We start from the raw sequence: 25,764 nt of genomic DNA, 5'->3' as shown, positions 1-25,764 counted from the left end.
GCTTATCTTTTAGCTCTTCTATTCAAAATAAAAAATAGGAATAAATATTTTAATAAAGCATACTTAGTAGGAGATGGGAAATGCTAAAAGAACTAATCTTATGGGTATGAAGAAAGCTATCACTGCTCTGAACCACTTGTAGGTTATAATTTATGCCAGTCCCATATGTCTGATATGGGAAAAGATCTTGATGTCTTAAAAGAAGTTGCTGGTTTATGAATTCTCATAGGATATGGTTTTTCCAGATGTCATTTCTGGAGTGATTATTCTAATTATTGTTAAATACAGTTAGAAACTGGCAATAAACATAACTGAAGTGAAAGATTATTTCAAGAACCCCCACAGAAACTTCTTGGTTCATTCAACTATCAGATGAGCAGGTTGGCTAGCAATAAATCACACTTTATAAGCAACAGTTGAATATCTTTTATCTGGATTGATACTCAGGCAAGAGTAAAAGATGTCATGGAATGTTAAATTGAATTGATAACATCAAATTATTAATAATAGGTGAAATTTGGAGGTCCTTCCTTGGTTTTTGATTCAGTGCTCTACTTCAACAGAAACTGAATAAACATTAGGTAACAACTGATTCTGAACCTCAAGATGTGACCCAGTAATACTTACCACTTATATTGTGCTCTGAACTTTCAGAGCTCTTCTGTGGGTCAAATTTTGAACACAAAGGGGCTATTGAAGTGAGCATGATTTGGTCAATTAACCTGTTAAATCTTTGCGTGCACAGCAGTCAGAGGCCTGCTGTGGTTTTGGAGAGGGGTTACTCAGATCCAGCAAGTTACAATATGTTGAGAATCCCATAGAGGTTGTATCCAAGTAGGGGCCTTGTTGGACCCCTGCTCCTTGTGGAATAATAAATTACATGGAACTTTTTCAATTGGAAAAACATATTAACTTGTCTGCTACTCCAGCTGGAGAGAATAAAATCATAATGTTTTATGATAGATTGCATCTATTTCTTATATATATACCATTTGTCAGACATTTTCCCCCTGAAGTTGAAACCACAATGTCACACATAAACAGGTTTTTATAATGCACCATCCATGGATACTGGAGGAATATTAAGGATTAATTAAAAGCATAAGTCACCAAAGTTGATTAGAATGCAAACTAGGTCTAATTTCATGCAGGATCCATTAAAGGAAGCCAAGGTTGCAGCAGAGAGACAAAAAGACTGAAGAGCTGCTATATTTAGATGAAAAAAAATACACTACAGGCAAGAATCCCACAGATGGGAGATGAAGGGTCAAAGGCAATAGGAAGCACAAACCAAAGTGGGGAATACTCTTGCTGGTTTTCAGTCACCCTGAAGACTTCTCTGAGATGACTTACCAGAGCAAGCTAAGCAGTATTTGGTCAGAATTGCTGAGTGTCCTTGAGTGCTGCTTTCAGGGAGGCAGAAGTGCCCAAATTGGTTTTTGCATGGACAGTCCATGTAGGCAAGATAGAGGCAGAGTGCCAACAGTGGCCCAAGCAAAATCAGTTTTGTTGCAGTGGTCCTATTGCCAGCTTGGGAAAGCTGGTTCCAGTTAGTGTGAATCATCCAGTATTCTGATTTTTTCTCCTGGTGCTCCCTGAATATAGCCTCTGACTGTAGCTGACTCAGAAGGGAACAAAGTTTTTCTGCTTATACCAGGTGAGGAGATGTATAGGCACACATTTTGTTTAAATTATGATACTATGAGCAGCAGGCGTAAGTTTTTTTCCTTCAAAAATCAGTATGACATGATTTGGTTTCTTTTTAATAAAATTTTGATATCATTCCTGTGTTGTGGGTATTAGCAATTATCATGCTGCTTTTCCATTTCTCTAAAGCTTTCTACATGCTAATAGCAGCTTCTCTTATTAATTTCTAACACCATCCGTGCAGCCAGCTGTGTCATCACAATTGCTCGGCCATTCAACTCACTGTAGTTACTGGTTTGATGGATTGTAATCAGGATTTTGATCCCAGAGTAGCTTTGCAATAGCAATCAATGCTGAGCATGACAAATTATATCATCCTGAACCCATATTTGGCTAACTGCCAGCATTTCATCTCGCTTGGTCACTGTGTAGCTTTTGGTCTTTTTTAATCACAACGCTTTGCTAAGGGGTTTGTAGCCATTTGTTGGTATCTCTGGAACAAGTATTAGAACTACATTTTACTGTACCTTAAAGTTCTACATTAGATTTTATTGTAAATCTGAAGTTTTCTCCCTTTGGAGAACCATTTTAGAAGAAATGTTTGTAGGCTTGTCTTTTCTTTATTGCTTTTTGTTTTTCGGGGCTTTGTTCTTGGAAATGCAGCTGTTCCTTTATATAATTTAGTTTAAATTAACAACTACTTCCTAGCCTGTTTTATTACAGCTCAGTACTTCTGGGATTTAAGGTTTGATATTGCATGTAGTCAAGTTTGCAATTCTTAATTTACAGCTGTTACAGAAATACAAATGCACAGCAACTATTTGTCGAGGCCCTCAGTTCTCATGGAGAATATAAAACTTTGGGAATTTTGATACCTGTATAAGTGCTATCAAATCTCCAAAGTCCTGGTGATCTCACAGGTAGCAAGGGTGAACCCTCTAAATACTGATGCAAGATCTATATAGTAGAAAATAACAGTGACATTCTACCACTGTTGTGTGTGTACATTACTCATAATTTTGAAAGCTCTGTTAGATATGCCTCCTGTCCTTCAACTATCTGTTTTTAACAAAAGGATAAATTGGGTGGATTTCATTGGCAAAATTGCCAAGCTTCATCAGGTAGGTGCAAAGTTATTCTCCACTCAGGAAGTTATTTGCACTTCTGCTTGGTATTTATAGTCTAATTTAACAAGGTGCAGGAGAGGGGAGAGTGCTATGAAACCCAGCTCAGCAGCTTCAGCATCTATTTGTTCACATGGGATATTCTCTTTTGTGGCTCTTGAGGATCTTTTCACTAATTGAAGTTCACATAAATGATACATATTATTTTTCTGTAGTAAATTCAGACATTTCCTTGTGAAGCTGTACCATTCATTGTAGGGATGAAGGTAAAGTTTTTGAACTGTGTCTGCAAAACAATGTCACCTGTAACTGTAAAATTTAATACTGCTGCAGCTAATAAGTGTTGGATGTGGCATGGGAGCAGTGGGAATGATGGGGATCTGCACATAAATTTTCTGCTATTTTTTTCAATGTTGAATGTCCAGTTTGGATTTCAGGCAGAGTCATTCTTGCAACCGTAAACTGAGGCAGACTGAGAAGCAGCTTTTTTAACATAAAAAACCTGTTCTACTTCAAAGGATTTATTTAAAGCTGGAATCAAATGGCATAACTGCTGCAGCCTACAGCTTCACTCTATCCCCTTTCTTGATTTCTTTTTGCCTGCCTCTGTTCCTGTGCAGATATTAACTCTCACTTTGCTGTAGACAAAACACAGCTTATACAGTGTTTGTGACATAAGTGGGGTAACAGCTAAGTACTTTGTTATTTTGTGGTCAGCTCAGCAGGATAAACTTGGATTACGTGACAGGTTTTACAAGAGAGAACAGGTTGTTCAGGTAGCTGTCTCCCAGAATGTACATGAGCAAACTGCACTGTTGGGGGGAGAAGCCCATCTGGATCTTTCATGGTGTTCACACACACACACTGAACCACCTGACCAGAAGAGTAAGACTTGCTGCCTTCTGCCTCCCCTGCATCTCTGTCTTCTCAACCTTCCCTTCCAGTTGTTTCCCAGTTTATTTGTGTGAGTTCTGTTTCACTAAGCCTTGCTCTCCTGCTTTCTATATTTCATCCAAATTCTTTCTACTGAGGAATGGCGGGAGAGCTTCTGTGAGTTGTTCATCCATAAAGCTCTGGTTAATGGGATTGGTGGAGGAATTTTTAAATGTCACAGCGACTCCTTAAATTTTGGACCTTTATGGAGTCAGATAAAGAGCCTGAACCAGCTAGGAACTGATCATATTCCATAGTTTATTTGTCTGTGGCATTCTTTCCCTTTGTTTTTTATTCTTTAGACAAGCTCTTAAGTGTCAGCGTAAATCAGAAAATGCAATTCTGATGCCCCAGAACTCCATCCTGCACCAATTGTCCTATTAATATTGATAACATATTAGGTATGCAGATGTGAAGTGTAATGATATCTGGCATGTTACATATTCTTGACTATTCCTTTGGTGCATTCCACTCACTGTTTTCCATATGTTTCTGATGAACCTATTGTAATTTCACTGTACATGTTCCTTCTTGGCAATCATAGGTGTCCCGTAGGCAGCAGCAACTTGCTGATCCCTGCACTTGTCTGTGAGCAGCAGAAGAATATACAGATAGTTTTGGGGGCATGTTTTACCCAGAAAATGCTGGATCTGAGTTTTGTTTGATTCTTTTTATGCACGTTGTACTGCAAACAGCATAATCAGCCTCTTAATGTTCAGTTACGCTTATGAAACGACAGCCTTTTGTTCCACCTTTTCATTAAACTTCGTATCACATTGAGCTTTTAGGACACAATGCAAAATCTGGCCTCAGACATTTGCTTATGTTAAGATTCTGTATTTGGAAGCAAACTGTCAGTTCTGAGGGAAGAATGGGGCAGAACAAAATGGTCTTTGCCTTGCTGCCATGGTAATGGCAGTGAAGTGCTGATAAGTAACAATATCCATCTATGTGTGAGTTAACTCCTTATGTATTCTTCAGAGAGAAGTACTCTGGCATAGAATAATGTAATCTTTCTCAAAAAAATTTGAAGACAGCCTAAGGAGTATAATTAATAATTGGTTATATTCTTGTATAATAAATTGGATCACAAATGGAACATGTTCATTATATTCTAGAAGATTTGGGTACCATGAGTACAGAAGTATTGTCTCAATTCTGTGACATGCAGTATGACACTTCCACAAAGGATGACCCAAAGTTGGTGTGTTTTTATACTGAATCTGTATCTATATATCTCCCTTTTTCAGTTTTATTTTCTAGGTTTTTGACATTACCTCTCTCTTCTCAGTCCATGAGCAGTCCTTTCTGGTCATTAAGAGTAGCAGGCTGTATTTGTGTATTAAATCACGTAACTCCACCTAGATGGATTTTGTTCTTGTTTTCAGCCAGAGTGTTATTTTAAGCAGATTTATTTTTTTTTTTTAATTAGGATAAATTTCAACAGCCACTATAAGGTAAGTTTCCTGGGAGGGGGGGTGTGGGGGCCGTGTTCAGTCCTCACACAGCTTTCCTGTGCAGCCATGGGTGAGGCACTTTCTGAGCTGGGACTCTCTCCTTGTTAAACAGAGGTGCTGCTTTCCTAGTGCAGAGCCCTGGGGATGCTTTCCTTTTGCTTTGGAGGAATTTGGATTCTACATTGTGGAGCTTTCCTTCAGTCTTTTCTGAAATAAACCAAATAATGCTTGGCATTATTCCATATAAAACCTTAAGTTATCTTGGTAATTTCTGAATCATATTCGTTAAATATTTTCTGTTATGACCACTGGACTTCTAAAGCACTCTGCTGATTGATCAAACCTTGGGGACTTGACACCTTTTAGTTTCTTCTGTAATTACTATGTTTTAGTACTTTAATTCCCTGTATGCTATGTAACAACACTAAGGCTGTAGTACTTGCATTTAGTGTTTTTTCCAACTTAATTATATGTTTTTGCCTGTTGATCATCCTTTCTTTCAAATACTGCCAGATATGTCACTGCATCTACCATCATCTCACCTGCCAAACTCCTGAGTTAGTAGTTAAATCATAATTTAAATGTGCCACTTTTGTTATTTACATTGCTTCTCAGATAAGTTTCATGTTGATCTTGAAACCACACTTCAAAGCACTCGAAACTTTTGCTCGCTTTTTCCTTCTGGCTAGGATTATCTTGTGCAGATGACTTTTTAATATGAAGGAGACCAGAGTAATGTCCACATGCAAAACCAGTCCTGGAGTGTGGTCCCTACTTTACATGGCTACCTGTTATATGCATTTTTTCTTTACACCAATGTAAGTGTAGTTAAACTCCCATACATCTCCAAATAGCAGTGGGATACTTGGTTATCAGATTTGGCATTTAAGGGAGATTGTCTTGCTTTGTATTAGTAAATGACGTGGCATTTTTTGCATGGAGATTTTTGGTTGAATTGGCCCTGGTATATTAATAGCAGAAAGTAAATAGTCATCTATATACTCACCCAGCCCCATGGAAAAAAGTTCAAACTGTTGTAAATTATTCTTGATAGCAGAAAGGAGCGTAGGACAGGGGCTGAAGTAGCATTTTGCACACTGCCTAGAACAGAACTCTGAAGCAGAAATTGGAATTGCTACACTTTTTGTGGCGCTTTTTTTTTTTTGTCCAGTGGTGTGAGAGAAAATACTGTAAAGTTTCTACGACAGATCATCTTGCACTGCAAAACTTGGAAGCAGAGCCACATCTTTTAGATGTCAATTTTTTCATCTGTTTTTAGTTCCCACGTGAGATTAATCAGACACTAGGATTGAATCCACTTTAGAGATGTGGGACAACATTTAGAAAGTAAATAAATTAATTAATGTAAAACTCATGGTGCCCAAACTAAAGATTGTCACACAGCTGCAGCATTTGTACACCATATCTTTAAAGCTGGAAAAGTTTGCACACTGGACTATGACTCAGTACTGAATTTTCATGTTTTAGAGTTACAGTCATAAAAAAGAGAAGGGCTTTTTTGCTAAATTTTGTTCAGTCAGTGTGTTTGCTTTAACATCAACACCCTGAGCTGGCTGTACATCTTTGAAAGTCAAAAGGGAAGAAGTGACCTGTGTCAAAAGCAGCTTTCACAGACCCTCATTCGCTTGTGCCTAGAAAGACAGGGCTGTTAGTTGTAAAATGGAGACTGTAATGTTCAAAAGCTCTCATTTAGCTTATGAACTCTTGATTTTCTCCTCACAGTATCAAGAACAGACAGAGGACAGCAATCTGCTAGTGCTACCAGCTAATGGAAGTTCCCTGTTCTTTTGTTGCTGAAATTTTGGGGTGGCCCAAACCCTTTGGGAATATAAAGTTGCTAGATCAGACAATGTCACAGTGCCTCTGTGTTACTGAGGGCAGTTTTCTTTACAAGCAGGTGCTGCAGGAAAGTAACACAAACAACACTGTGACAAAGTCATCACTGCACTGGGGATTTTCAGTTTAACTGCAGGCACCTCAGTCTAGGGATCTGGGGCTGAAGGCTCCTGCAGGGTCAGTGGGACCCCTGCAGCTCCCCCACAGCCCAGGCCCTGAGGCTGCTGCCTTAGGCACTCCATTTGGATGCCTGAAGCTAAACAGTGAGAGCAGCCTCTGCAGCCCAGGGTCTAGTTCCACCACAGAGGAGTCTACCCCAGCTGCTAACAGAAGTACCTCTTTGGCTGTCTCTCTGGTGCTGAGTGCATACCAGCACTCTGAATGCATGGTGGGACTCCTCAAAAAGATGAGCATTAACCCAGCTTCAATAGCCTGGAACGGCAAGCCATTATCAGGAACTCTTCCAACCAACCACTTTTTTTTTGTTTGTTTGTTTGGGATTTTTTGAGATTGACTGATTCACTGACAGTTATCCCTGTATCTTTCCCCTTCTTTTTGGATGCTCCCTCAGGACCAGGAGTGCTGTGGCCTCAAACAGTTCCATAAATAAGTAGAGAATATTTTTTTCTTCTATACTTTTCCACCTACTGATGAATTAAGAGCTTGTGCAAAAAGAAACAGAGAGAGGACCAAAGATACCAAGCCTCATCTTGCTCACACAGAATCTGCTGCTTTGCAGACTGCCTTCTCCAGAGTCCTGGGAAACACAGTGAGGAAGAGGATGAGGTTGCTCACCCTGTGTGTTGCTCAAGCAAGAATGGGTGCCGAAGTCAGAGTCAGAATCCCAGGACCTGATATATATGGTGTATTGTTAGCTGTGTTTGTTTTGGGAGCTTTTGGTAATTTTTCTTCTAGGTTTTTGTTTCTCTATTTAATTATCCTTTTCATTACTGATTTCCTGACTTAATCTGAATGTGCATAAATCTCCACCACAAATTTATCATCTCTATAGAAAGCGCTTTCAGGGTGGTTGTGCCGCTTCCCAGAAAAGGGACACCATTGGAAAATGAAGCTTTCAGATTCAACAATAAGCCCACTATTATGCTGATTTTTGCCAAGCTTTCCCTCACTTTTTTCCCATTTACTACAAGAGTGAGCTCAAGGCTTCTTTTTGTTTGTTTTTGAACTTCAGTCATTCTTAAGTGTTTACCACCCTGCTCAAGTCCACTCACTCTGAAACATCGGAAACCACAAGATACAGCTGTGTTGCTTCTGGAATCAGAAAATGCTCAGGTTCTTTCAGGTTCTTTTTTTAAGCTGCATGTTTTGATGAAGGTTTTAACTAGCCTCTTTGCCAATCTTTAAAAAAGAAAACTTTTTTGTAAGAAAACTTCCTTTAAAAAAGAAAACGAAAAAAAAAATTGTTAGAATATTGCACTCTGACTGTCACAGTCCTTTGGGGACTTCGTATTTTTAACCAAATTTGAGATCTCAGAAAAGCAATTGAAATTAACTTTGATATAAATAGTTTCATTGCAAACCAGATTTTTTTAAAATATAGTATATAGTCTGCGTGCTCATAAGCATTTAATCAAATTCAGGTCTTGTCTGAGCAAACATAATGGCCATTGACTTATGTGTGAGTTGTGAATTATTCTTTCTGAATTTGGCCTGCTTTGAGAGCTAAAAAAAATGCCATTCTTTTTTTTTGCTTGGGATTGCACAGGCGAGTGGAGAGGCTTTTCTATTTCTAAATTTTTTCTGGATGTTGAATACAGCTTTCTGCTGATAATATATAGGAAGCCAACCTCTCTAGGGTTTCGGTCCACTGTGGCTGTCAAAATTTTTTATAGTTATCATGAATTTTCTTTTTCTTCTTTCCATGCTTACACTCTATATAATGCTCTTTGGGATTCTACCCAGGTCCCTTGAAAGGATTCTCTGTCTTTTCTTTCCTTGTCTGCTTTCTCATAAGCCAAGCATGTAAACACCTATCTCATTAAGATATATTCCTGTTAATCACTTCTAGTGCCTCTCTTTGAACTTCTTTACGCTAACATTCGAGTTTTTAACTGCTGTTACCAAAAGCCAGGATAAAATGTCCTCCTTCTGGCTTAAAAGACCCTTGTGATACTTATGCCCTAGATTAGCAACTGCTGCACAATTTTTAATTTGCTGTTTTCTGTATCTTCACCCTCAGATCTGCTGCCAGACCACTGCGACTGTACTACTTTATTTTCAAATTTTTGTGTTGAATTAATTTTCCCTTGTTCTGAGCCAGAAACAGCTTTGAGCCAGAGGAATTTCAATTTATTTAATTTGTTGCCAATTAACAAACTCCTAGTCACTGATTCTGGTGAACCAACAAACTAATACATATTTAGAGAAACACATCTCAGCTCCCTTCCAGACACCTCTCCTCCCTGGTCCATGGTCTCCTGTTGCTGCTGCACATAGCACACAGTCCCTGTGGGGAGGCAACAGAACTCACCAAATAGCAGGAGATGAGGCTTTGTTGTCAGTGCATTGGGCAGGACTCAGGAAACCTGCACTTTATTTCTGCAGCTGAGAAGTTCTCTGCACCATTTCTTTCTTTGCTACTGTCTCTTATCTATAGTCAGGAAAAACAGCAGTGACCTGCTTCAGGCAGTACCTTAAAACTGATTGCCAAGAAGCAGTCCAAGAAGATGTGGTGTTACTGATGCAACGGAAGCGTTGGAGTCTGTCAGTCTTGTGGGAGCAGTAGGTGTGTGAAGGAGATGAGATAAAATATATCTCTGTGTAATTGTCCTGTTACCTTTGCTTTCAGTTGGCTCCTGTTCCATCCCTAGTCCCAAGACTAATCAAGTACTAACCAATATTGAGCCCATATCATATGTGAGGGGTGTTTTTCCCTTTCAAAAACAGTGACTTTACAAAGTCTGTGTTGTGACATCCCTCTGCATTACTGCAGCTCATTATCTGATGTTAGAGTATGACATGTCACTTTTCAAGGTCCTTTCATGACAGGTCACCAGCTGCTGGAGCTTCAATAACAACTGGATCTCAGTTTAAAAACTCTTTAAAGAACGAGGGGTGTGATGTGGTATTTTTAACCCAGGTCATTTCAGTGGTCTGGACTGCGGGTAGGTTTCAAAAACTGAATAGAATAATAGATTACAGTGCCAGAATGGAGTCAGGGAGGCTGCAAGTGAGCAAGAAATCATTCAGACACCTTTCCTGCCAAAGTTACTACATTGTACAGTTACACCTGGAGTATCTGTTAATCTTTGTCATATACACTGAGGGCTGGAAATTCTTTTCTTTCTTTGCAGATGGCAAACTGAGGCTGAGAGAAATCAAATGAGTTGTCTGGGATCACATCAGAAATACGACCATGGCTGTGCAGGAAATAAAGTGACCTAAAGATTTAATGCAAAATCCAAAGTTGGTGCTTTGAGCAGGTCATCTCATTTCTAATATAGCCCAAATGTTCTATCTGAGATGCTTAATTGTTGTTGCTTTTCATTTTACCTTTATCAGTTACTAACCTCTACACAGAAAGTGAACCACTGCAAGGTATGTTAACCATAAGGTTCATACTGCTATTTGGCATAAACAGAAGATGAGAACTAAACTCTGGGCAGCTGGCGTCCTCTTTTGCAAATGTAAGCTCAGCATACAGTCAAATATGCTGCAAACCAATGCAGATTTGCACATCTGCTGCAAAAAATTGAAAAGCTGGTGGAGTAATGCTAAAATTCTTTCAATGCTGATGTAGAATCTGTGTCACCTTGTCTGTAGATTGCCTTCTAGATATTGGCCCATTATTCCCTAGAAAAAAAAGGTTGGCAGATGTTGCATCAGTCTCTGTATAAAGAGCTCCAGTTGCCTGAAGATTTGTTTGAGGCAGCCATTCATGACCCCCACAGCAAAACATACATTATTCTTTTTATGTTCCCATTTCAGCCTCTACTTTCAGTTGCTGTGTATGCCAATTTCCTTGTGCCAGCTTTTGCATGCACCTGAAAGCTTCCCAAAGCTGTTATTCCTCAGTTTACAGCTGCCTAGTACTTAGTGGGTTTTTTTTTTCCACTTGTGTTTAGAACCCAGAAAACTCCCCCACAAAACTGTCCATATAGACCATTTCTCACAAGAACAATAGATGAAAAAAATTCCCTCAGGAATTAATTTTGGTGTACACAGAGTATAAAAACTTTATTGGAAAAAGTAGACCACTTAACTTTTGCTTAACTTCTCTAAATAGATTTACAGTTTATCTTAAATAATTAACTTTAAGTCACTACTTTTTCAAAAGTCGGAAGTAAAGATCTGGAATGAAGTTTCAGTTCAGGCTTTTCTTCCTGCCACACTGTCACACAAAAACCCTAAGCTATTTCTGGCTGTTCTTATTTTTAGATTGTTCTTCATATACCATTTACCGTCATTGAAATTAATGAGAAAATAAAAGGAGTGACCTTTGGCTAGGCACATACAGTTTATGCATGAGCTAAACAGCAGGATCCTTTTTCATTCTTCTTTTTCCCACATTCTCTTTCTCCCTGCTCTCCCTCATCCAAATATAATTTGTAAAGCCTTTAGAGCCTTTCATCCTGTGTGTTTCCACTGTGTTCCTTTAGATGAATCTCAGGTCCCTGATTCACATCTATTCTCTTTTGCTGAAAGGTCAGTGGCACCCTTGTTTTATGAATATAATCTACCATTCTCTGGAACTTCAGAATCGTTTCCAAAACTCCCAGGCAAAATTCATACAGCTCAGGGTGCAGACAAATATTGGCATTACTGTAAGGAGCACTCTCCCTACACAAATACAAGCCTGGATGTTCCAAGTTACATTGTTTACAATAAGGAAGCATTTACTGAAGATCTGAATGCTTCTGAAGCTATTATTCCAATTGCAGACATTCTCAACCTGTGGCCTTAACATAACATTGACTATGTAATTCATGCCCAGCTTTCTGCAGCAGGTGGACAAGTGCATCTGACAGATATCAACAAAGCCACCGTGCCTGAACAGAGTAGAACGCGCCCAGTGAGGTTTCCTGGAGCACCGCTGTCGCAGCGAGCCTTGCACTGTCCCACTGTGGAGTTCTCTGCCAGGAGGAAACGCTGCCAGCTCTGCCTGGTTTACAGGGTGGGTTGGATATGTTCTCATTATAAATTGCACCTTGAATGATTTTCAGTGCAGCAGTTTCAGAATCCTCGGTTGAAAACAGTAAGGATTAAGTGTTGCCTCCAAACAGTGAAGTTCATTTCCTGGCTGAGGGGAGGGAGTCAAATAGAAGTGTGTTATTACCAGGAAAGTCCCATTTATGCTAGCTGGAAAAGAGGTATGCAACCATTTTGAGAGGGAGCACCATGATTTTCCAGTACTTGTGACAATTATTGCTAACAAAAATGAGAACTGATACGTATTTGGGTTAAGGGAAATGCTTATGACAGTGTAAGATGCCAATGCTGACAGTAAATCTGTTTTGTAGTTGTTTATGGAATTTTGGTGGGGGAGTGGGGTGGGTTGGTTTTTTGTTCCAAGTGTATGGATGTACCTCTGCATTCTAGAGTTTAAATTCAAGTGGATAGTTACTTATTACTTCTTTAGCTTTGTGTTAACAATCCTGACTGTATTTTATTTGCACCTTTTAGGTGGTATTTTAAAACACTGATTACTGAAAAACTTTTGGTAAATGTCTATACTCTCATTGTTTTCCATGCATATTCATAGAGATTTACAGCATCACAGAATGGGTAAGGTTGTAAGAGATCACTGTAGGTCATGTGGGCCAAACTCCCTGCTCAAGCAGGGTTATCCCAGAGCACAAGGCACAGGATTGTGTTCAGAGGGTTCTTGGGTATCTCCCGAGAGAGAAATTCTACAGCCTCTGGGCAACTGGTTCCCATGCATGGTCACTGTACAGTAAAGAAGTTCTTTCTCACGTTCAGGTGGAACTTCCTGTGCATCAGTTTCTTCTCTTGTGCTCAACATCATCACTAAGAGCCTGATCCATCCTCATAGCACACACCTCCCTCCCCCTTTAAATATTTATACACATTATGAAGTGCCCTCTCGGTCATCTCTTCTCGAGGATGAAATTCATCTGCTGGCCGTGACTGATGTCGCCTGTTCACTTTCACTTACGGAGAAGTTCGTGAATAGTTCCTCACACGAGGCCCAGCGCTGTCCTAGCACGTCGCGTGTGTTTTGTGTGTGCGCGGCAAGCGGGGTACCCGTAAATCCCGTGTGCGGGGCCGGGGGCCGCTCTGCGCCCCTCACAGCTCCCGCGGCCCGCGCGCAGACCCCGGCACGCCGCGGGCGGCCTCGCCGCGGGCCCGTCCCGCCGCCGCCGCCCGGCCCCGAGCGCGGCCCGGGGCGGCCCGGGGGCGGTGCTGGCGCGCGGGGCGGGGCGCGAGGCGTGTCCGCGGGAGGGCGGCGGTGCCACGGCCGCCACCGGCCCCAGCCCCTGCTCGGCCTCCGCCGCGGCCGCACCAGGTAAGGCGCCGCGTCGCCTCCCCTCAGCCGCACCTGCGCCGGGCGGCGGGGGGCCGCCGGCAGTTTCGTGCCGAGGGGCTCCGGGGAGGGGCGGGTGCGGCTGCCGCGGTGCCCCACCCGCCGCTCTGTCGCCTCGGATCCCGGCGCCGAGCCCCGGCTGCGGGCGGGCCCCTCCTGGCGGCGCGGGGACCGCGGCCGGGCCCGCCTCGCTCCCTGGACCCCGCCTGCCGTGCGCCGGGACCCGCTCCGCCAGCGCCCGCGAGCCGCTCGCCGCCGCTCCCCCTCGGCCGCCGCTCCGCCGGCCATCGGCGGCTCCGGAGCGGGGCTGGGCTGGGCTGTTGGAGGCTATTCGGTAACAGCCTGGGCCATAAATGATTAACTGCGCTCCCCGGGAGCCGGGTGTCGCTGAGCGTGGCCGCCCGTGCCCGGCGCGCTGAGGCGGCGGAGCGGTCGGTCCCGAGCCGCCGCCGGGGGCTCCGGCGGGGCTGTGAGCGCTGCCGCCAGCGCTGCTGCCAGCGCTGCCGCACCGCAAGGTAGGCACGGAGCTGCTGTGCCTCGGCTGCTGCTTCGGCGTAAATCCGCCCATTTGCCGTTCTTTTTTTATCTCTGCCAAGGTAAAAGACCGCCAAGATGATAGGGCTTTTTTGTAACTGATTTTGTATTTAGTTTAGGATTTGTTGGGTTTTTAAAGTATTTGTTGTCTTTTTTACTATACATAACAAAATTCGTAGGTTTGGAATTCGTTGATAGGCAGTGGCAGCTGGCAGTACTCTTATTCTCTATCAGAATGCAATGCCTCCTTTGTTGCGCTGTAAATTAATAGTGTAAGCTCCTTCCCCACCCTCAGCCTCATCCCTTGGAGCTGTGCATCCCTTGTACTACCAGATTTGTTTTCTTTTGGAGAACTAAGAGACACCACAGAAAATCCATCTGTTTTATTCCAGATCACATTCCACTGGATTGATTTGGTTGATTTCGGTTTCAAAATGTGCTTCACAGCAACTAATGATCTTCTTTGGGAATTTTTTTTTTTTTTTAATTAACCTTTAAGTTTGAATTACCAGTGTTTGCAAGAGGCATTTTCCTTCTGTTCCTTCAAGCTCTTGATGCAGTTATAAAGTATTTTCCAAAACATTCAAGAAGGTAAACTAAAAACTTCCTACACAGAAAGTGGAAAAGGCTGCTGCATGTAGAATGTCAAGTTAAGTAGGAATGTATTTGCACTATCCATGAAAGAAATCCTGGATGGCAACCTGTTGAGTGCCACTGACTAGAGTCTTCAAGCTGCTGTAAGCAGGACACTGTGCCCTTGCCACAATTGTTTCTGTGAATGCAGTCAAACCGTGCAAATGCAGAATGATTTCCAGGTCAGAACAAGTTGATGAATTTAGTGAGACGCCATCACAAACTGCTGGAGCCAAACACTGGTGCTAGGCTGTGAGTGTTCTCCCACTAATTGTGCTAGGGAAGTAGAAGGAGTTTGGCACTTTGAGAACAGCAGGATCTGTTAAATGTAATGAGACACTAAACAAGATAAGGCTTGTTCTGTGGCAGGTGCTGTATAACTGTAAGGAGGTAAGGCCACAACTCTGGGAAATTTACTGCATAAAAAAAGTGCTGTGATAAAGATGAATTAAACTAAGTACCCTTCAAAATGTCCTCAGGGTTATCCTTAAGTGAAGGGTCTGTTTCCACAGCCCCTTATGCCCAGGCTGATGCATGAGAAGAAATGTGCTTGAGAATTATTGTTATGTCTGATATAGAGTAAAAGCCTAAAACTGAACTGAGCCTAAAACTGAACACAAGTGTCTTTCTTTGTTGAGAACGCTTTGGTTCTCAATGTAGATCTGTTATTCTTATCTAGTCCTTCTTGCTCAAAGAAACGGAAACAAGGCTATATTGGGACATCTTCCTGCTGTTTCCCAAATTTTAAGGAAATGCTTGTCTGGAGCCGAAATTGATTCAGGCCTGTTTTTAAGAGAAAGTACAGAGTTTCCAGTGGCCTACAATGTATTTTATATTTTCTTCAAGTTTTTCCTCTAGCAATCATGTGCCTGTCAGCAGTTGTAGACAGCCTATATTTTGCATTATATCTCACAAATCGTTATGTTTGTGTACTTTTTTACCCACACATACGGTCTCTTGTCATTCTAAAGGTCTGTGTTTCCTGGTGTGTTTTCAGAGGCCATGTCTTAGACGTCTTTAGACACTGTTAGCAATGTTAGTCATGCAGAATAGAAAAAACCCCACCTCAGTCATGTTCTCAAAACAATCTGCTATCGTGCTTTACAAATATAAAGGAAAGGTCAAACTCCACTTTTCACTGTGCACTGGAGGATAAAAGTAAAGCTGTGTAATGACTTGGAGCAGAACACCAAAGGGCAGTGAGACTTTGCATGAAGATCTAGGGAAGAAAAATAACAGTTAACTGTTAATTGTAGTTGATTTGTAGCTGATATCAAGGATTTTATTGTCCATGTTGCTCTTGAGAAATACGGCTCCTGTGTGGTGCTACTCTACGCTGTGCAGCATTTTTCTGCACAGTGCAGTTTTTTCTGCACTGCTCTAATGCTTCAGTTTTTCTGTTCCTCCTGCCTTCCTTCCTCAGATACGTCAGCAGCTTTCTCACAGTTTTCTTCTTCTAGTATAAAAAGAAACAGTAGTGGAGCACATTTATTTTAGCCTGACACCTTCTCCTGTTAAAAGTTGTTTGAAAGCAGTGCTTTGTAACATTACTAAATCAAAGAATTTGGATCCTGAACTTCACTGAGATTAACAGGGGGCTTTGCATGTCACACCTCTATGCCCTGTGGGTTTCTTGCACCTTGAGCTTCAAGATGTGTGGCATGGTTTAGGCTCTACTTTGCATTGGCAAGAGTCTCTTTACAGTCCTCAGAATGGTAAGCTCTTGTTTTAGAGAGCATGAAATGAGGGGGTGTATAGTTACCTTGGGGGTGTATTTGTCATGGCAGGACTTTTACTTCCCATGTATATATGGGAGTGGCATCATAGCTGCTTCCTACAGCAAAAATTTTGGCCGTTGTGCAGTCTTGTAATGTGCCAAGGACCAGCTCCTTGCCTGATGTAATTTGATAAGGTGGTCAGAAGACCTAAATGTAACTGGCACCTTGACCAATGGTGTGTGCAAAATACATTGTTTGGTTTTGGTGCCATTGTGGGATCACAGGGAATATAAATTTTGGGATATGGCAAGGAGCTGGGGAGTGAAAACTGACACTTTTGGACTGTTTAGTTTCATGGTACGTGGGTGGGACATGCAGGGAAGAGGGCAAATCTGTCATCTGTAACTCCTGTTTCTGAATGAAAATGCAGTAATTCCCTAGTTCTGGGTATGGGTTAGAAGAAATCTATTTTAGGTTATTAGCTTCCACTGTCAGTCCTGCTGAAAGTTTGTGCATGTGAAGCTTGTTTAGAAACTGTAATGAAATCATATGTGCAAGTCCCATTTTGAATTTGTGTGTACCTTTGGGTGTAAAATCTCGGAATTGAAGTGTCATTGGAGTAGGCAGAGAAGTAAAATATTTTTTCCTTCTGGGAAGTTGTCGGCAGATGACATAATTGTCAGTGAGACTTCAGAAACAGACTTCAAAATTAGAGTCTAATATTGGTTTCTCAGTATAAAATAACTATTTTTCGTGAATTGGCCATCTTTTATACTTTATGGGCAATGCCAAATTTGCTCAATTACTAAAGTGATTATTAAACAACAGTGACAATGGTTTCACTTATTTTCCAGTACAATTACACTTTTACTAGATGTACCAGAAAAAGCTCCTGATGATTTTCTGTTTATACAATACTGCTGCAGACCCTAATTAGGGTTTGGGAATAAAATCAAAACTCTGCAAGTGTTTTAAGCTTCTCTTGTAAAACAACAATAATCTAGAATGCCAGCCCATCTTTTTATAATACAAAAGCAACTAAAAATATGCTCTGCATGTACATAGTGGGAAAGGATTGTGGCATAACATTTCCAAAGCTTGTTCTTTTCTTAGTTTGCTTTTAACTGAAGCTCTGCAGTTTCTTCCAAAGCCATGAGTTACAAATGAATCTGCAATACTTTGTGACTCCTTGTCCTTTCCTTCAGACAAAAGGCCCTTTCAAACCATTGTGGAACAGTCACTGATTTTCATGTGGTCATTCAAGAAAAGGATAGTGATTGGCCTTCATAATAGGCCTTTCAGTACTCTCTCAAGTGGTTTGCTGGCTGAAAAAATGCCTATGGCAGTGTACTGTGTCCAGTATTTAAATTAATGATGAATCTAATCTCCTAAGTGTTGGAAAGGTAAGAGTTCAAATGGCAAAGAAGCCTCACCTGTTTGTGGATACCAGTGTGCTGCTAGTCAGAGTTTGGGGCAGATATTGGCCTGTGTGAACTGCTGCAGTTTTATTTGATTTTCTTTGACTGAAGGTCTGTTTTTTTGGTTTTTTTTTTAAGTGGCAACCTGGTGTTGCCATGAACTGTGTTTCTGAGAGGGTTGATGCTTTTTTTTATCCTGGGTGGAGTTGAGCAATGCTATCTGTTTTGTGCTATGCATAGCCAAGCAAACTGTTATGGTGGCTATCCTTGAAGGTTGTGGGTGTATTTTGAGTTGGCATTCAAGAAGCTGCTGCCGCTGTGGTGTTGACAGCTCAGTCTCACGGAGTTATCTTTCTATGCTGGTAAAGTCAACCTGCCTGGCAGCATTTCAGAATAAACACCTTAGGTTTGGGGTAGGTAGACTGGTGTTTGTTGGCCCAAACTTGTGCGAAGTATGTGCAAGAATTTATCGTGCTTGATTGAGCCTTACCTGGAGCACCACCAAAAGATAAAGTGTTGGTGAGACATTTCCAAATGAGGATAGCTCTTCAGGATCCTGGCTAATTTTGTTAAAAATTTGTGCAGTACTTGCCCTGAAGGTTCAACCCTGGAGTGTCTGTCTGAATGGTGACTGTGGCACCTGGCTTTCATTGCTGCAGGAGAGTGGTTCATAGTGGCAGATCAAGACGTGAGACTTCCTTATCAGTTAGGTGCAACTGCCACCAAAGAGTATTTGGGCTCTGGATGACTTGAAGCTCAAGCACATACTCAAATGATTGTTTCAGACTAAATTACTTAGTAATACATAAAACCAGCAGTGTCCTACACACATCCAGTTTGTGGCTTTCTCTTCTGCACTACACTTAAGTTATTCCCTTTTAGTATCTAAATTACAGTGCTCTGTATGGTTCTCTGTAAAATTAAATGCAATAAAACCATTGCACAGCAGTTTGGGTGTGGTAGCATTTCTCAGTTGGAATATGTTCAGAAGCTGTGGTTTATGGTAGCAGTGGAAAACCTACAAGTCCCAAAATATTATCACTATGGGACTTCTCCTTTCTGTGTTGCTGAGGGAATAACTACCTTATGCAGTGATATTAGCCTGTGTAGAATTTGATTTAGTGATCTTTAAGACCCAATCGGTGCCTTTTCTGTGTTTCTGTTTTCCATTTATAACTTAGTTTTGGCTAGAATTTGTTTTTAATTGGCTGGTTTGTTCAGGTGCTGTCATGTGACACTGTGCTTTGGTGTTAGAATTGGAGCTTGCTGTCCTTGCACTGGGTATGTTGGAGTGAAGGATGGTGTGGAGATAGACTGCACAGCTCTAAGGTGCAGAAAAGCTTCATCATCTGTTCCCGCAGCTGCTGAGGTCTCCCATGTGCTGCACACATTTTGTTACTAGAATGAAAGAAGGAAACCTGCTTGTTTAAATTCTTGAGGGTTTCTTCCTCTACAATAACCAAATGATGTTGTATACAGACACAGTGGAAGCCAAAAGGGAGTGGATAATTCATCTGGCCAGCAGAAAGGCAGCCAAATCTGAAATGTAAGGAAAGAGCAGGAGAAAGGAGTCAAAAAATCAAATGTGTCCTGTCAGGTGCACAGAGCTCTAGTGCAGGTGGGGCAAGAGGTGCCCTGAAGAGATCTGAAGTGTAAGGCAAAGAAAGAGCAGCTGCTATGTAAGAGAAGTGCCTGTAGGCTTGGAAGAGAGCAGAAGGAGATGGTTGGAGGAAGCCCTGATAGGGAGGAAGATTGGGCTTTTTGAAACAAGATGATCCAAATTGTGTGCTATTGGGTCTGCATCACAGCATGGCTGGTAGCCTCACAGATTTTTCCTATTGTGAAAGACACAAGCCCTTCATGTCTGAAACAGGTGCAGGCTACATCCTCTGTAGATGAGTTTCTGGGGAAGAGATACTTCAAACCAAGGTCCTGTCAGACCTCTCCATGTATTGGCAGTTTTGCAGCACTTTGATGTGAATAGGAGTTTGTTTCTCTGTCCTTAGCCAAGAATATGACATGAGAGCCAGCCATGGAGCAGGCTGCAGCAGTTCCACTGAGCGCTCAGTCCTGAAACTTGTGACTGTTCTGTGAGAGGATTCAGAGTCCACAGGGTGTTTCAGGATGAAGGGTGCTCTATAATGGGAAATGTTGTACTTTATTTTGCAGTAAAGTGAGTAAGCCTACAAAACTTCCTTAAGTTCTGAACAACACAGGTTGTTTGAATGTGGATACCATCCCTGGAAGTGTTCAAGGCCAGTTTGAGTGAGGCTCTGGGCAACCTGATTTAGTGATTGATGTTCCTACTCCTGCGGCTTGGGGGCTGGAACTATGTGATCTTTCAGGTCCTTTCCAGCCCAGACCATTCTGTGATTCCATGATTTGGCAGTCCGGGAAGTCACTCTGCTGTTGCATAACCTGGCATGGGATGGTCATATATGTAAATTCATCTATGGTACTGCCATGAGTACAACGAGGATTGCAATGAGGAGATGACTGAAAGGGGACCTTGTCAATGTGTTTAAATATCTAAAGGGAAATCCCAAGAGGATGGAGGAGGCTGTTCTTGATGGTGCCGAGCGATAGGACAGGAGGCAATGGGCAGAAACTGATGCATGGGGAGCTCCACCTGAACATGAGGAAGAACTTTATTGTGCGGTGACTGAGCACTGGAACAGATTGCCCAGAGAGGGTGTGGAGTCTGTTTCAGTGGAGATATTCAAGAGCCATCTTGACCTAATCCTGTGCAGTGTGCTTGAACAGGGAGGTTGGAGCAGATGACCCACTGTGGTCCCTTCTGACCCAACCCATTCTGTGATCTCTTGACAAAGAATAATGGGTTTCCATTTTCTTTGCTTCTGGGATAAGGCTGACATACTGGCATTTTAACACCTGATTCCCCTCTCTGAAGTTAACCTAAGTATACAACCATGATTATTTTGTTTATTACCGTACAGATGACGAAATGTTCAAAATTTTTAATTGCTGCCCCAGTGTTGGATTTCCAGAGATATTGAATGCAGGAAGTTATTACTGCAGTTGTGTACAGTCAGGTCCTCTAACATCAGCCTGTAAATGGGTGATGGTGTCATCCAAAGCTTTTTAGTGAGAATTGTTAAAAAGCAAAACATGATTTCTTAAGCTGTAACAAGGGACTTTTTAAATGAAAGAGGGATCATCTTGTAGTTGCAAGATCTATAAAACTGCAAAAGAGTTAGTCATTAGCATTGTTGCCTCATATTAAAAGAATGCAGCAATGTAACTCATTAGTTAAACTTGAATAGCACACTTTCAAGCTACTGTTCACTGTTTTAAGTGAATAGTATCTTCATCTAAAGAGCTGCTTAGCCTCATATTAGAGGTTTTTGTGAATTAAAAAAGAAAAATCTCAGGATTGCTGTTACTGATGACAAAAACCAGACATTTTGTACCATGGTATGGTACTTATTCTGGGCTGAATTTGACCTACCAGGCTATGCATCCTCACTGAGCTGGCTGTGAAGTCAGAGCCCAGCTCTGCAGAAGTGGTTCAATAGAGGGAAATGGTCAAACATGTGATAGCAAGGGCTGTTTTTCTGCAGTGCCAAAAGACCTGGGCAAGGACAGCTTGTTTTGAAATGTCAGTCTGTAAGGTCGGAGTGTGGTGAGGGTGCTTCCCCACATGTATGGGAGCAAGGCTCCTGCAGAGCTGCATTCCTTCTCCAGGCCTCTGGCCAACATGGGGAACTGCTGGAGATGCAGCCAGCTGGCAGCTGGGCTGCTTTGCAAGGGCTGTTGCTGAGTGTGCTGGTTTTGTTGGATTTTGTCTTTAAATGAATTTGGGACCAGACTCCATAAAAGGCTTTGCCTTTTGCTTGTTTGGGATTTTTTGTGGAAGGGACCTCAGGAACTCTTACGTGCTACATTTTGGGACGTTTTTGGTTTCCAGTACTGATCACAGGAGTTTTGGGAAGGAATCTGCTGTTAATTGAAATAGAAATACAGTAGATGAACTCCTTAAGAGACAGGCCATAAATCATTAACAGTCTGTGTTAATATAAAGCTAGAAAGGTATGTGTTCATGGATCATAGTTTAACGCCCCCCCTACCTCCAAAAAACAACGACAGAAAGTTCCACCTTAATATAAGGGAGAACTTCTTAACTGTAGGAGTGGCATGCACTGGAACAACTTTCCCAGAGTGGCATTCAATATACCTGGAGATATTCAGGAATTGTGTGGATGCAGCCCTGTGCAATGGGCTCTGGGATGACCCTGCCTGAGCAGGGATGTTGGTCCAAGTAACCGACTGCTGTCCCATCCAACCTTACCCAATCTGTGACTCTGTGGAAGGATATAATCATCTCACTCTTATTTTGAAATTCAGTAATTCTGGTTTTAATCCTCAGCTTTTACAGTGTGATGTATTCCTCAACGTACGCCAGGAGTTGCTTGTCTGGCTTCTCAAGTTCATTGACTTCGGTAATTCACTAGAAAAAGTGTACTTTAGGTGGCTGAGAAAATTTTAGTATTTAATATATTGGTGATCAAGGTGAACATGAGGTAGTCAAGGCAGTGTGTGTGTTTGAAATCTGCGGCTATGGATGTTGGGGGATTTGCTTGTGTTTGAAACCTTTGGTTGTTCATACTGAGGATGGGAGTTATGGGTGATGTTGAGCAGAACTCCTACCCTGCAGGTCCATCTGTGAAAGCCAGGAGACCTTGGAAACAAGAAAGATAGGTTGTAGTTACTCTGTGCCACTCCCCTCTTCTACTGAAGTGGCAAATATCTTAGGAAAAAAAAGGAAAAATAACATCAGTGTACTATGACTTTGCAGAGCTAAAACATACTGATAATTATACTGAAGGCTGATAATTCGCAAAGCAGAGGTTGGACTAGAGATGATAGCTTGGCCACATGTAGTGCATGTAATGCTTTTCATGCAACTTTCTGTCATTAAATGGGATGTTATTTTTTTTTAGTGGACCGTAAAATATTCAGACCATGTCCTGTGGGCAAGTGGTTATTACTGGAATAAACTTTACTCTTGGTATCTCAAAGGCACTTGGAGCAGAGGTGCCAAGTCATAGAGCAGTTGCTGAGTCTCAGTGTCAGCAGTAAATGCATGTTTGTTCCTAGGAAAGTAAATGCAGACATTAATTCAGAGTAAGTGATCATATAGAAGATGCTATGCCAATAAACTGAGGCAAACTCCAGTTTGCTTTAACAAAGGGTTTATCTGAGTTCCCTGAAGACGTTCCAGATTTGCACCAGCACTTACTTGCTTTTATCCAAACTCACTATCAGACTAGAAAACCAGAACAGAAAACTTGCTTTATTTTGCCCATGTTCCTTCATAAAATACTGAAACAAGCATTTCAGCTGAAGTCCAGGCTGAAATAATTTAAATCATTAGTGAAATAGTCTTAGCTCCAGCGTGAGAAACTTGCTTAAAAACTTTGGGTGTTATTTTGTTATTTGTATGTCATTCCCATGAAAAGGCTGCTTTGATGACCAAATTACTGTTTCATGGAAACCTTCTGTCTTAGGGCTGTGAGAGCTCTGTGTTTTCCCTTGTGATGTGAAATACCACATGGGAATGAGATCTCATTTACACTCATGGCTGAGTCTGACCAAGATCCCCTGGGTAATTCTGCTTCTTCTTCCTATTAAATCTTCAAAAGAGGCTAGAGTTGTATTTACATTTGTAAATTGATTTCATCCTGCATTTTTATTCATTATGATCCCACTCTTAGAATCTGAATGCTCAAGAGTATTTCTCCATTCTAGGTGGAGAAGGATTGGAGTTTTATATAAGAGGGAATATGTCTAACCTCTGTACTGTACAAATATTCTTTGTGGTTGTGTTCAACTCTTGTAGGACTGTCAGGAAGAAGTGTGAAACTGCTTGGGTGATGGCAGCCTGGGAGTTCTTAACCCTCCTGTCCACACACCAAGGCAATGACAATGGAGTGAAGTGAAATTGGAATTGAGGATCTGTTGCTGCTGCCATGCTGGGCCCTGGCATCGTGCTTTCTTTCTGAGCAGCATGCAGCACCTCCTTCAATGGGTGATGCAGAGTGTACATTCCTCTGCTGGGCTAGTTCCTGGTAAAGAGTCCCAGGAGGTAGTTTGTTCTTTGAACCTTCCCATTTACCCTGTTACAAAGGCACACTCAGCACATGATGTGTTGACAAGCAGTTCTACTTTTCACAGTCGTGGAGTGATGTTTTTTCAGAAGCCCAGCAATGGTGGCAGTAGATCCAGTTCCCTGAAGCCCACTTCTGTCTGTGTCCCAGTGTAACTTTCAGGGGATATCTTTAGATGTAGTCTCTACTTGGGGCTTTTTGATGATTTTAATACTTATTTATTGTAACCTTTGATGTTGGGTACTGCACAGTAAAACCCAGTATCAGCTGGGTGTCAGTATGAGGAAAAGCTGAAACCTGTTCCATGTTGAACATTTTAATGCACTCTGTGACTCTCAAAACCTAGATACTATGTGTCTTAAGCACACGTCTGTTATAACTGGGCTGTCTTGCTTTTGGGACTGGTCTCACTGTCTTACCTGTGAGACTAAGGTGCTGTCTGCAGACTGGCAGCATAAACTCAGTATCCTCAGCCTTGATGGATCCACCACACATTGGTTGTGTGCAGTAGTCACCCTTTGTCTCCTAAAATAACCCCTCGTTCACTTTAAAGCTTATGCACGCAGACATATTTTCCCTGCCTCTTCTTATTTTAATAAGCAAATAATTTAAACATTTTAAAAAAGCATCATTTGCCTACTTTTCTTTTTCAGAATATGATTATGTCTTGAAATGTTTGTACAAAAATATATAGATTGACTTTGCTATTAAGAAAACATCTACTTTTGTTTTGGAGCGGTTTTAAAAAATGTTTTATAAAATGCTGAATAAAAACCATTTGACAGGGTGAGGGCACAGCTGATTTTGCTAGTGTGCAAAGTAAGAAGTACTGCTTCCTTCAGAAGTTTCTCTGCTTCTGTTGGGAGGCTGAAGACTGATTACATGGAGGATGTGCCAGTTTGAAAATAGTGCTGATTGCACTTGCATGGAAAATGAGTTACTTCAGCTGTTGTTCATCGCAGAATCTGTAAAGTGCTTGAGTCTTCTCATGTGCTTTTCTGACCAGAAAATAACATTGTGGATTTTTTTTCAGTTTAGTTACATTTTTTATCATTAACATTTAGTTATAAGGTTGTGGTCTGTGTTAATGAACACATTCAAATTTACATGGATCCACTGTGATATTTCTAATAAATCCATGGATATTATTTTTAATTTCTTGGCAATTATGCTGAGACCCATTATTTTTGAGCTGCCAAGCCTTGGTAAGGGGAAGCTCTCCTGACAGATTGATCTTGCAGAAGTGGCAAGTAAAACTCACAGTGGACTTCCAAGTGGCAGCAAAATTAATTTCAGAGAGAGGCAGTTTTCACACTGAAGCATGGAAAGTCCACAGATTGTGCAGAATGTTTTCCTCACTCTTTTTAGAATCTTGTGGTCGCTAGAATGTACAGAAATGGAGATCCCATAGCTCCTCTATGCACTGAACACATCCTGGCTTATCAGGGTATCAGCAATGGTCTTAACTAAGGCTTTCCAGGTTTGTGGTGTTGCTTGGTTACCATAATTCCCACAAATCTCAAATAAAGTAAAGAAAATGGAAAAAAAAAATCCACCTGGTTTCTATTTATGGGCTAGGTTACTGTACAGTTGCAAACAAAACAGAATTATAAATCCTCTAAAACTTCTGTAATGGTCATTTTTTTCCTCAAGTATCCTACTTGGCTACTCCCAAAGGCTTTCTGTTTTAAATATGTTTTATATTGGACATCTTCTAGGATTCAGCACAAACTCATCAAGTTCAGAAGCTGGAATCTTGAGAAATTATGGCTTGTGTCATCACCCTTAGATCAGGGTAAGGAAGAGCATG

General features: G+C 41.5%; 1 protein-coding gene across 9 annotated transcripts in view; it reads left to right on the top strand.

Annotated features, from left to right (window-relative positions):
- Positions 1–10,390: 10,390 nt before the first annotated feature.
- Positions 10,391–25,764, top strand: part of SPATS2L (spermatogenesis associated serine rich 2 like) — an 81,779-nt gene continuing 66,405 nt past the window's right edge. For 3 of the 9 annotated variants that reach the window (XM_021555470.3, XM_085584583.1, XM_085584580.1), the window contains exon 1: positions 13,412–13,505. The gene's annotated coding sequence lies outside the window, so the exon portion shown is untranslated. The other 6 variants (XM_085584578.1, XM_085584584.1, XM_085584581.1 and 3 more) reach the window with 4 other exon arrangements.

This window comes from Lonchura striata, chromosome 7 (genome assembly GCF_050655825.1).
Source record: "Lonchura striata isolate lonStrDom1 chromosome 7, ASM5065582v1, whole genome shotgun sequence".
NCBI lineage: Eukaryota > Metazoa > Chordata > Aves > Passeriformes > Estrildidae > Lonchura > Lonchura striata.
This window is presented reverse-complemented; position numbering and strand designations above follow the sequence as displayed.